We start from the raw sequence: 12,664 nt of genomic DNA on the forward strand, positions 1-12,664 counted from the left end.
AACAGTACAAACTTTCTCCTCGGAGCACAAGCTAGGAGCCATACTAGAAACCTCCCTTTCTGATCCTGATTTGTTCATTTTCCCCCTCATTGCTACTCAGACCAGGATGTCCCAATACAATGTTGGAAAGAAATGATGCGCATTCCCTCTATTGGAAGATCTGCCCCACCCCTTGCTCCCCCTTCATCTGGCTCATTCTTACTCATGCCTCAGCAGGTTTGGTGTGAATGTCTTCTCTAAGACTCTCCAGAGTAGGTCAGATCCCATAGTACATCCCCAGGTTGCCCTGCGTTTCTCCTTGGAAGCACTCATCGACCTTGTGGCTAACTAACTTCTTGTCTAATTATTTGTTTCATGTTTAATGTGAGTTCTGCCAGGACGGTCCTTGTATGTCCTGTTTTCCAGAACCTGGCACAAAGTAAGAGCTCCAAACCAATTAGTTGAATGGATGAATGAGCCAGTTCCTAGGGCAGGTGCCATAAGCATGCATGTTGGCATCCCACCTATCCCTCATGATGCCCTGGAGGTGGGCGTTACCGCCCCTGTTGTTCAGGAGGCAGCATGGCGCAAGCGGTTAAGAGCCAGAGAGCCTGGTTTGAATTCTGGTTTCTCTGTGCACTAGCTGTGTGACTTTGGGCAAGTCAGTTAACCTCTCTGTGCCTGTATCTTCATATGTGAAAAGAGGGTGATAACAGTACATACCACAGACTTGCTATCAAGAGCATATAAATCAGTACGTGCAAATTGCTCAGGACACTGGAACATAGCCAGCTCTCTGTGTTGGTTGTTATTGCTGTTGTTGTGTTGCCTGGAGTTTCAGAGACGTTAAGAAACTTCTCCAAGGACACAGAGTGAGCACACAGCAGCCCATGCACTTGTTTTCCCCGCTGTGAATGTTCCTAACGCCTCACAACACTGGTCTGTGCACGGAGAGGTGGTCTGCCTTCAGCCTAATCATGGAGATGGGCTGGGGCTGATTTTCTTTAGATGGGACTCAGCCACCGGCATCGTATAACTCAGAAAACAGGAGTTTCAGGAAGCCCTCCCCAGCCCCCTACCCATCCTACAATAAAACCCCCCTCCTCTCATCCCCCCTCGCAGCCCATTGTATGTGCTCCCCATAGTATCATTGCCTCCTGAAATTATGTCTGATCTTGACTTACCCTCTGCTGCCTCCTGTCCCCCAGACCTCTGGCTCCCTGGGGGCAGGGTTAAGGCTGTCTTGTCACCAGTGTGCCTGGCACACAGTAGGTGCTCAGTTAGAAGGTGCTGAATGAGAACATGAAATCGGGGAGTGCACCAGGCTTTAGGTTTAGACCTGACCCACATGTTTTCAAATCTATCCCTGCTGACAGATCCTAAGTCCCTACGTGACCTATTGTTCATGTTTGTCAGTGTCCCACCTTTTGCTCTGCCCACCAGCACCCAGAACAGGTGCTGGCACATAGCACGTGTCCCGTGGATACTAAATGGCCGCACAAGTCCATTCCTTTCACTTGAAAACCAAAACCTCAGCACACTGGAACCGGCCCAATCAACCAGAAGCCTTTTGCAAATGCAAGCATATGTTGTATCAAAATATTGGAATAACACAGTTATGACAATTCATTTAAAGAGGCAATTAGCACACTTAAAAATAATTAGACATGCAAACACGTACATGCCTCCTTCGAATGCAATCAAACTCTAAATACGTGACAACTGAAGACCAACCCCTTCTGCTACGGACTCATACTGAGCCCTACTGTGTGCCAGGCATCAGACTCGGCTTTTCGACATGCACTGTCCATGGAATCTGCATGAGTTCTGCAAAAAAGTGGTGATTCTCTCCATTTTGCAGACAAAGATGAAGCTTAAAGAGTGGAGGTGTCACAGAGCTAGTGAGTCTTGGGTGGGATTCACACCCAGGTCTGTGACTCTGAATCCGGCATTTTCCCACACTCCAAGATTCCCATTTCGCACTTCCCCTGAGTCAGAGACAAGGCACACAATGGTGCCTAATTTGCTCTCTGGCACCAGTGTCCTCATGAGAATGAAGAAAGGGATCCAAGTTGTAAGAGTTCTAGAAGCTAAAATTATTAGCAAAGCCTTATAGGGAAACCTCTGGAAAGAGCCATCTCTCCCTTCCACCCGCTTTCGCACAAACCCACTGCAATCACATCTTCATCCCACCGTCCACCAAAACTGCTTGGCAAGGTCGCCAATAACCCCTGTGTTACTAAATCCAATGGTCAGATCTCCGTCCCCACCTGACCACCTTGATCTTCTTGGCAGCATTTGACCTAGCTGTCCACCCCCCTCCTCCTGGGAACAAATTTCTTCACCAGCTTCTGGGGCACCACACATGTTGATCTTCCTAAATCGCAAGCCATTTCCTCTCCATGTCCTTTTCTGGTCCCCATTCTTCCCCCCAACCAATAGTGTTGATGTGTCACAGAGCTCAGATTCCAAACCTCTCCTCTAAGCACACTCCGTCCTTTGTGTTGTCATTCAAACCCCATCGATGTGCTGCTGGCTCCCCAGCTCCTATCTCCAGCACGAACCTCTCCACCGAATCGCAGATTCACATAGCCCACTGTTATCTGACACCTCTGCTTGGCATTTAATAGACTTCTCAAACTTAACATGTCCAAAAGAGAACCTGCCCATCCATGGTTCTCCCTTCCTCAACTAATGGCAAGTCCAGCCTTCTGGTTGCTCAGGCCAAAGGCCTTGGGGCTATCCTGGACTCCTTTCTTCTTCTCACATCCTACACCAATTCTTTCAGAAAATCCTACTGGCTCCATCTTTGGAATAAGTATTAAGGTGTGACCACTCTGGCCCAAGCCATCATCCTCTTTACGGGAGTCTCCTATCTGATTGCCCTGCCTCACCTATGCTACGGTCTGTTTTCACCCAGGGGCCAGAATTCTCCCGTTAACATGTAAGGTCGCATCGCTCCTCTGCTCACCACCCTCCAGTGGCCCCCCTCTCACTCCCAGTACGAACAGGGTCTTTAGAATAGCTGGTCTAGTGCCCCCACTCCCACCTCTGCGCCTTTCACTTCCTTCACGTCACCTCCTCCTACTCTCCTTGTTCATGCCACTCTGGCAAACTAGGCACGCGTCTGCCTCAGAGCCTTTGCACTGGCTGTTCGCTCTACCTAGAGCAGTGGTTCTCGACCTCCCTAATGCCGCGATCCTTTAATACAGTTCCTCATGTTGTGGTGACCCCCAATTTCATTGTTACAAATTGAACATAATTAAAGCACAGTGATTAATCACAAAACAATATGTAATTATATATGTGTTTTCCGGTGGTCTCAGGCGACCCCTGTGAAAGGGTCGTTCAACCCCCAAAGGGGTCGCGACCCACAGGTTGAGAACCGCTGCCCTAGAGGATGCTTCTCGCAAATACTCACACAGCTCATTCCATTGCCCCGTCAGGCCTTGACTCAAACATCTTCTCAATGAAGTCTATGCTCACTGTTCAATTTAAAATCGCAAAACATCGGCCATGCTCTAGTATTTCCTTTTTACCAACTGTCATCTTCTAACATTCAATATATTTTGTCTATTTATTGTGTTTATTAATTATTATCTGTTTCCCTCACTAGAATGTCAGCTCCATGAAGGAGGAGGTTTTCATATGGTTTGCCATTGCTTTATCTCCAGTTTCTTCAACAGTGCCTGGCATGTAACGAGTGCTCAAAACTATTTGCTGAACGAATGAACTAATGAATGAACGAATGAATGAATGAATGAATGAATGAATGAACAAATGAATGAATAAACAAACGATCTACTCACCAAATGCCAGAAGAAATAGTGGTAAGAAAATGAATGGATTGGCTGACCATGAAGATCCCCTGTCTAGGAGAAAGCTTATTCTTGACTCTGGCCCAAGGGTAAGACTCAGATTGTTTGATTCAGTCCAGCATTCCTCACTTCATGGAAGTGGTGCATGAAAAACGATAACTGACTGTTCTTTGTGGGAGTGAGTTGGGGGGAGGAGGCATTGAGGCAAATGTCAGGGCGAGGAGGTTGCCAACACGCAAGGTGGTAGAGAGCTCCATACCAAGCAGATATGGGTTATGCGGCTACTACAATAACCTTGTTCCTCAATTCCTCCATTTGTGCTTCTCTTTCCAAATCAACTATGGGATTCAAAGCAAAGCAACGTGGCTGGGATCGAAGGGGACTTGAGAAGGAGGCTATTGGGTTTTTCCTGGACCAATCCAGGGAGGGAAGAATGCTGGACGGATTCAAATGGCCTGTGGCTTTCCCTTGGGTCAGAGAAGGCTAAGCCTTCTCCTAGGATTCCTAGGAGGAAGGGTGTTAATAAAATATTGAAGGCAGCCTGGCCAGTTTGGCTCAGTGGTTAAGTGTTGACCCAGGAAACAAGAGGTCACCAGTTCAATTCCCAGTCAGGGCACATGCCCAGGTTGCAGGCTACCTCCCCAGTAGAGGGTGTGTAGGAGGCAGCCGATCGATGATGTTTCTCTCTCATCGATGTTTCTATCTCTCTATCCCTCTCTTTGCCTCCCTCTATAAAAATCAATAAAAACATATTTAAAAATACTGAAGGCAATGACTCCTCAAGGCAGGGTAGAAAATGGGCAGAGGGTAGCCCTTTCTCTGTTCTTGGGGAGGTGGTGGAGAGGAAGAAATCTAAGAACATCGAATGGACCAGAAGCGTGTTGCAGAGATAAGTGTATGTTCTATAAAATTCTCAGAATAAATTCATTCACTTACCACAATAAAATAAAATGACAAAGGAATAGAAAAATCAAGGATAGGAAGTAAAAAATATATAAATTCTTTTAAATAATTATTTCTGAAACAAATACTCAAAGCTTGAACTTCGAGAAAAAAACGTAAACCCAAGAGATTTCTAGGAGTGGTAAGCTGAAAAAAGCAGCTGTTCCTAAGATAACTGCAGGATTTAATGTGACAATTTTATAGATTCCTAAAATAGAAGAGGTATGGGATTATAAATTTAATAATGATCACAAACTAAAAACCTAGAGGATTTCAGCTAGAAGTTGTGCCGTTCTTAAAGGAGAAAATTACAGATACTGACCAATTATTGATATTGCAAGGAAAAATATAAGTTTAAATACATTTGTTACCATTTCTTAAGGTAAAATTTACATTAAATAAAATTTACCATTTTAAAATGAACACCTCAGTGGCATTTAGTTCATTTACAATGTTTTACAATCATTATCTCTATCTAATTTCAAAACATTTCATCATCCCCAAAGGAAACCCCACACCCATTAAGCAATTTCTCCCTATTCCCCTGCCCCCCCCCAAATCCCTGGTAACCACCATCTGCATTCTTTCACCTACTCTGGATAGTTTGCCTACTTTGTGTATAAATGGAACCATACAATATGTGACCTTTCGTGTTTGGCTTCTTTCGCTGAGCATAATGCTTTCAAGGTCCATCCATGTTGTAGTATGTATGCATCATTACTTCATTCCTTTATATGGCTAAATAATATTCCCCTGTATTGTATATACCACAATTTGTCTATCCATACATCCATTTATAGATATTTAAGCTGTCTCTATCTTTTGGCTATTGTGAATAATACTGGTTTGAGCAAGTATGTACATCTGAGTCCTTGTTTTCAATTCTTTTGGTTATATAACTAGGAGTGGAATTGCTGGGTCATATGGTAATTGTATGTTTAACTTTTTGAGAAACCATTCAAATTTTACATTCAACCAGCAATTCAGGAAGGATTCCAATTTCTCCACATCCTCACAGACAACACTCAGGGCCCACTGTTTTCATTATAGCCATCCTGGTGAGTGTGAGGTGGTATCTTGTGGTAGCTTTGACTTGTAGTTCCCCAATGACTAATGATGTTGAGCATCTTTTCATATGTGTCTTGGCCATTTGCATGTCTTCTTTGGAGAAATATCTATTCAAGTGTTTTGTCCATTTTTAAATTAGGTTGTTTGTCTTTTTGTTGTTGTATTGTAACAGTGCTTCTTTATGTATTATAGATACTAGACCCTTATAAGATATAGAATTTGCAAATATTTCTCTCCCATTCTGTAGGCTGTCTTTTTACTTTCTTTGTAATGCTCTTTAATGCACAAAAGTTTTTAATTTTGATAAAGTCCAGTTCACCCATTTTTTCTTTCATTGTTCATGCTTTTGATGTCATATCTAAGATCCACAGCCAAATCCAAGGTCATGAGGAATTACTCCTATGATTTCTTTTTTTTTTTTAAATTATCTTTATTGTTCAGATTATTACATTTGTTCCTCTTCCCCCCCCCCCCCCATAACTCCTCTCCTCCCAGTTCCCGCCCCACCCTCCGCCCTCACTCCCCACCCACTGTCCTCATCCATAGGTGCACGATTTTTGTCCAGTCTCTTCCCGCATCTCCCACACCCCTTTTCCCCCCAAGAATAGTCAGTCCATTCCCTTTCTATGTCCCTGATTCTATTATAATCACCAGTTCATTCTGTTCATCAGATTATTTATTCACTTGATTCTTAGATTCACTTGTTGATAGATGCATATTTGTTGTTCATAATTTGTATCTTTACCTTTTTCTTCCTCTTCCTCTTCTTAAAGGATACCTTTCAGCATTTCATATAATCCTGGTTTGGTGGTGATGAACTCCTTTAGCTTTTCCTTATCTGGGAAGCTCTTTATCTGACCTTCAATTCTGAATGATAGCTTTGCTGGATAAAGTAATCTTGGTTGTAGGTTCTTGGTATTCATCACTTTGAATATTTCTTGCCACTCCCTTCTGGCCTGCAAAGTTTCTGTTGAGAAATCAGCTGACAGTCGTATGGGTATTCCCTTGTAGGTAACTGAGTTTCTTTCTCTTGCTGTTTTTAAGATTCTCTCTTTATCTTTTGCTCTTGGCATTTTAATTATGATGTGTTTTGGTGTGGTCCTCTTTGGATTCCTTTTGTTTGGGGTTCTCCGCGCTTCTTGGACCTGTAAGTCCATTTCTTTCACCAGGTGGGGGAAGTTTTCTGTCATTATTTCTTCAAATAGGTTTTCAATATCTTGCTCTCTCTCATCTTCTGGCACCCCTATAATTCTGATGTTGGTATGCTTGAAGCTGTCCCAGAGGCTCCTTACACTATCCTCACATTTTTGGATTCTTTTTTCATTTTGCTTTTCCGGTTGGGTGTTTTTTGCTTCCTCGCATTTCAAATCATTGACTTGATTCTTGCGCTCCTCTGGTCTGCTGTCGGGAGTCTGTATAATATTCTTTATTTCAGTCAGTGTATGCTTAATTTCTAGTTGGTTCCCCAATATAACATCGAGGGTCTCATTAGTTTTCTTGTAGATCTCATTAAGTTTATCGGCGGCTTCTAAACAGTTCTTGAGAGACCTTAAAAGTGTGGTTCTGAACTCTATATCTTTCATTGACAATTTTGTCCTGTTTCTTTGTCTCCGCATTTTGTTATGCTTCCTTGGTGCACCTCCTAGTGGTCTTTGTGCGCAAGTCTTATAGTTAAACCTTGATTGTTGTAGCTAATACCAGGGAGGATTTGACCTCCAGGCCAAGTGGCTATGAGAATCAGCTGTGTGTGCAGTGAGAGAACTTCTGTCCTCTAGGGAGGTGCTAATCTAGCCTCTGCCTGAGGCTATCCGGCAAATGCCTCAGTGCAGGGCTTGGGCGGGGCGGGTTGCACAGGATCAACAGGGTGGGCCGGAGAGAGGAGTTATGGCGGCTCTCAGTCCTGTCCCCAGGGGCTCTGCCTCTCTGAGTCCCAGCACCCGCTGCAAAGCTCGGAGAGAAAGCTGTACTCGCTTTGACCGAAGCCAGACAGTCCCGCTTCTCCCGTTTGAGTCTGGGTCCCTAAAGACTCGCCTGTATCTGGAGCTCAGAGTCTGCAACTCCCTCCCAATTGAAAACGCCAACCGCGCCCTCCGCCGCCAGCCCGCTCCGCACACTCCGCACCTCAGACTTTGACTTCAGCACTGCGCCTCCTCTGAGTGTCCGTATGTGTTTCTCTTTCCTCCTAGTTGTAGGACTTCCACTCAGCCAGCGTTCCTGTGGTTCTGGGTGATGTCCGTTTTGTTTTCTAGTTTCACTTTTGAAGTAGTTGTTCAAGGCAGCAAACTCCGGCGTTAACCTATGCCGCCATCTTGGTTCTCCTCCTATGATTTCTTCTAAGAATTTTATGATTTTAGCCTTGAGACTTAGGTCATGGGCCCATATATATGGCATGAGGTAGAGTACAACTTCATTATTTTACATGTTGCTATCCAGTTGTCCCAGCACTGTGTGATGAAGAGCCTGTTCTTTTCCTATCCAATGGTCTTGGCATTCTAAGTTCAATTGACCTTAGATATTAGGGTTTATTTCTGGACTCTTAATTCTATTCCATTGTTCTAAATGTCTATCCTTATGCCAGTATCACACTGTTTGGAATACTGTAGCTCTGTAGAAATTCTGAAGTGTGAGCCATCCAACTTTGTTCTTCTTTTTCAAGATTGTTGTGGCTATTCAGGGTCCCTTACAATTCATATGAATTTGAGGATCAGTTACCCCATTTCTGCCCCAAAAGGCTGGTGGAAATCTGATAGGAAATGCACTGAATCTGTAGATCACTTGGGTAACATCACCATCTTACCAATAGTAAATCTTTCAATCAACAAATATGGGATACCCTTCCATTTATTTAGGTCTTCTTTAATTTATTTCAGCAATGTTTTATGGTTTTCAGTGTTCAAGTTTTTCACTTTGTTGGTCAAATTTATTCCTACAGATTTTATCCTTTTCAATGCTATTATGTATGAAATTGTTTTCATAGTTTCCTCGTGGGATTATTAATGAATAATCCCTGGTGTAGAGTAGCACAGCTGATTTTTGTGTATTGATTTTACACTTCAAACTTTGCTGAATTTATTAGTGATTTATTGAAATTTTAAGGGGAAAAAGAAATTCCACACCACTGGAGAAACAAACAAACAAAAAGAAAGGGGAAAAAATAGAATCTAATCAATCTAACAAAAATCTGAAAAGAAATAAAAATAGTAATGAACTATGAAACATGATAATAAAAACCTTCATAAAATGACAGTACTAACACTAAATATTAGTAATAACAATAAATATTGATGTTTTAATTCCATTATTAAAAGAAAAAATTAATATTTTGATTAAAATAAATGAATCTATTATATGAGATTTATAATAGCCACATATAAAATAAAATGACACAAAAGGCTAAAAATTAGCAAATATATCAGGCAAATAAAAAGCAAAAATGGAAAATTTAATAACAAATTAAGTACAATTCAGGGCAAAAAGCATTACAGAGACCAAGTGGAATACTTAAGCTGACAAATGATATAATCCACTAAGAAGAACTGAAAGACAAAAATTTTTATGTTGACTAATAAACCACAGGAATATAAAATGTAAAATACTTTTAGAAGTACAAAGAGGATTTAATAAAACCACTAACACATCTCTGCAAAAATGGACAAATTAATCAGATAAAAATCAGGAAGGATAGAAGACTTGCATAACATAATTTCCCCCCTTGATCTGTCCCAATATTTAAAGAATACATATTATTTTCAAATGTCCATGGAACAGTTAAAACACATGATCATGTACTAGATACACAGATCATCTTGAACTTTTCAAAAGGTTGAAATGATACAGACCACACTCTAGGACAGTGATGGCGAACCTTTTGAGCTCGGTGTGTCAGCATTTTGAAAAACCCTAACTTAACTCTGGTGCGGTGTCACATATAGAAATTTTTTGATATTTGCAACCATAGCAAAACAAAGACTTATATTTGTGATATTTATTTTATATATTTAAATGCCATTTAACAAAGAAAAATCAACCAAAAAAATGAGTTCGCGTGTCACCTCTGACACGCATGTCATAGGTTCGCCATCACTGCTCTAGGATCTAAATGCACAAACCTAGTTTTTAACAAAAAAACAAAGAAGGTAGAGCACAAAGGAGCAGAAAAAAATAATGAAGGGAGGCAGATGCTCCTAAAAACTTAGGTGCTTTAAGAGCAATCTTCTAAATAGCTTTGGGTTGCAGAGGAAATCACAACTGATATCACAGATAATGAAAACACTGCCTGCAAAACCTGTGAGAGATGAACAATGGAAAGTTTATAACTTTTCACCTAAATACATTTACTAGAAGATAAGAAATACAAAATAAATGAGCTCAGCACTCAACTCAGAAAGCTAGAAATAGAATAACAAAATAAACCAAGTGTCCGTTGAAGAAAGAGTAATAAAACAGAAAACACATTTTAGATAATCTAAGGAAGAGCTGCTTTTTTGAAAAGGCTAACAAAATAGTAAACCACTAAGAAGAAGAAAAAAAAAGCTCTTTCATTCCTCTTTAGATACCCTAAAAGGAATGAAAGATATATTGATTCTTTGAAAATCATTGAGTTCTTTTCTAACACAGTATAAGGCTAATTTGCATAAATGTTTATTATTTCCAGCTTAATTCTGTTGTTTAAATCTTCTAAATGACCATTCATTTTCTTTTTCTGCTTGATCCATTGGTTTCTGAGAGAGGTATGTTAAAAATGTAATTGTAATTTTATCTATTGCTTCTTGTATTTCTGTTCAATTTTTTTGCTTCATTTATTTCAGATCTATGTTATTAAGTATTTACAAATTAATGATCATATCTTCTTGGGGAAATATAATTTTCATTATTCCATGGCTTCCTACTTTATCCCCATTAATGGTTACTACAAGGTTCTCTGACTGACACTTTGACTATCCATTTCCATCACCCACCCCAACTCTGTATGAGAGCAAGGCAGACGATTCACTGAGGGAACTGTAGGAGGGTGATTTGCCTTTTCTCCCATCCTGCCCCCCACTTTCAAGTCAAGTGAGAAAGGTCCCAGGAGCACAGCTGGTGGGGACTCTGAGTACAGCACAAAAAGGAAGTGGCATCGCACTCCCTGGCAGAGCCTGGTGAGAGAGCCCTCAGGAGCAGCCACCTTGCGTCCCCAGAGTTGAGAGGCTCAGGAGTCAGGAGGACACCGTCGCTGGAAGATTTTGGAAGATGGAGGATAATAGGAGCTGCCTGAAATGAAGAGAGAGACAGAGATAGAGATAGAGATAGAGACAGAGAGAGAGAGAGAGAGAGAGAGAGAGAGAGAGAGAGAGAGAGAGGCAGAGAGAGAGAGAGAGAGAGAGAGAGAGAGAGAGAGAGGCAGAGAGAGAGAGAGAGAGAGAGAGAGAGAGAGAGAGAGAGAGAGCAATCTGCACGTACATGGGTTGCCAAGCAAAGAGGTGGGAGTTGCTGAGGGGCAAGTGAAAGCTAAGGAAGACAGGCAGCTGAAGGCAATGAGAGGGCCCCACTCAAGACAGTAGCCTGATAGGGTTGGGGACCTCAGCAGTAGGAGGTATGTCAGCAGGTGTACTAGCTGCAGAGTGAGTCCCCAGCTCAGCCTCGTGGAAAACAGCCAGCATGAGACAGCCTGCTCTATCAGTGGGCACCAGTGTGGCCATCAGCAGCAGGCCACCAACAGTACCAGTCGGCAAAATGCGTGACCCTGGTCCTTTAATGACACTGCACCCTGTCCTGATCCCAGGGTCTCCCGCAGCTGCAGAGGACCACCCCAGTCCCCACTTCGGATTTCCGAGACCACGAGCTGAGGAGGGAAGAAGATGCGGGGGGGTGGGGGGGACTCCTCTGCTTTCTTGTACCCTGTGGAGTCCAGCCCACTGAACAACCAGAAGTAACAGCGGCAATACCTTAAGTTCACACAGGACTTATGGGTTCCAAATGCTTTTAAGTATTTCAAATATTTTTTCCCCAAAAAGCTTGAAGATTCTTAGAATTCATAATCAGTGAGTACTGTTTTTTGGATCTGCAGAAAGAATGGAGGGCCTGAGGGAGTGTCAGTCCTGACACTTACTTGCTGAGGGACCTTGGGCAAGTGATCCCACCTGCTCACTCCTGACAGCTGAGAGAGTCACTGGAGGAGACAGATGTGGAGACACATGACAGGCAGTCACCACGATTCCCTCCTCCCTACCCAAGGACGGGAAGAGAAGACCTGAGGTGTAAGCAGACGTGTTCAATATCTTTTCCATTTTGGAAACTGAGGTTCAAAAAGGCAAAATGACATATCCAAAGTCACATGAATAGCATTTATGGAAACAAGGACCAGAAGTCCTGACTATCCAAAGCCAGCGTGTGCTCTACCACTATTCACACACACCGGTCCTCATCAGCCCAGGACACTCCTGGTTTTTGCCTCTTGTCCCAGGGTATTTTTTAAAAAATATGTTTGTATTTATTTGAGAGAGAGGAGGGAGTGAGAGACACATCAATGTGAGAGTAAAACATCGACCAGCGACCTCCTGCACGCCCCCTACTGGGGATCGAGCCCGCAACCTGGGCATGTGTCCTAACCGGGAATCTAACTGGCAACCTCTTGGTCCATGGGACGATGCCCAACCAACTGAGCCACACTGGCCAGGGCTAGGGTGATTTTTAATAGTGCCCTCTTTCACTTTAAAATCGTCCTGGTTTGGACAACAAATAATATGGCCACCCTCCCATCCTACCATTTGAACACATAAAACCCATCCCCTATAGGTGAGCATCTCAGCTAAGGGACTGTCCTTCAGCTCGGTGTTTTCTGACTCTGTTTCGAAACAAGGAAAATGGTACCTTAT

The 12,664-nt window shown here is 42.6% G+C and overlaps 1 protein-coding gene across 2 annotated transcripts in view; it reads right to left on the reverse strand.

Moving 5' to 3' along the window:
- Positions 1-12,664, reverse strand: part of TOX2 (TOX high mobility group box family member 2) — a gene marked incomplete at its 5' end in the record, with an annotated part of 116,421 nt that overhangs the window by 39,596 nt on the left and 64,161 nt on the right. The window lies entirely within an intron of this gene.

Source organism: Myotis nattereri (genome assembly GCF_964212035.1).
Source record: "Myotis nattereri genome assembly, chromosome: 8".
NCBI classification, from domain to species: domain Eukaryota; kingdom Metazoa; phylum Chordata; class Mammalia; order Chiroptera; family Vespertilionidae; genus Myotis; species Myotis nattereri.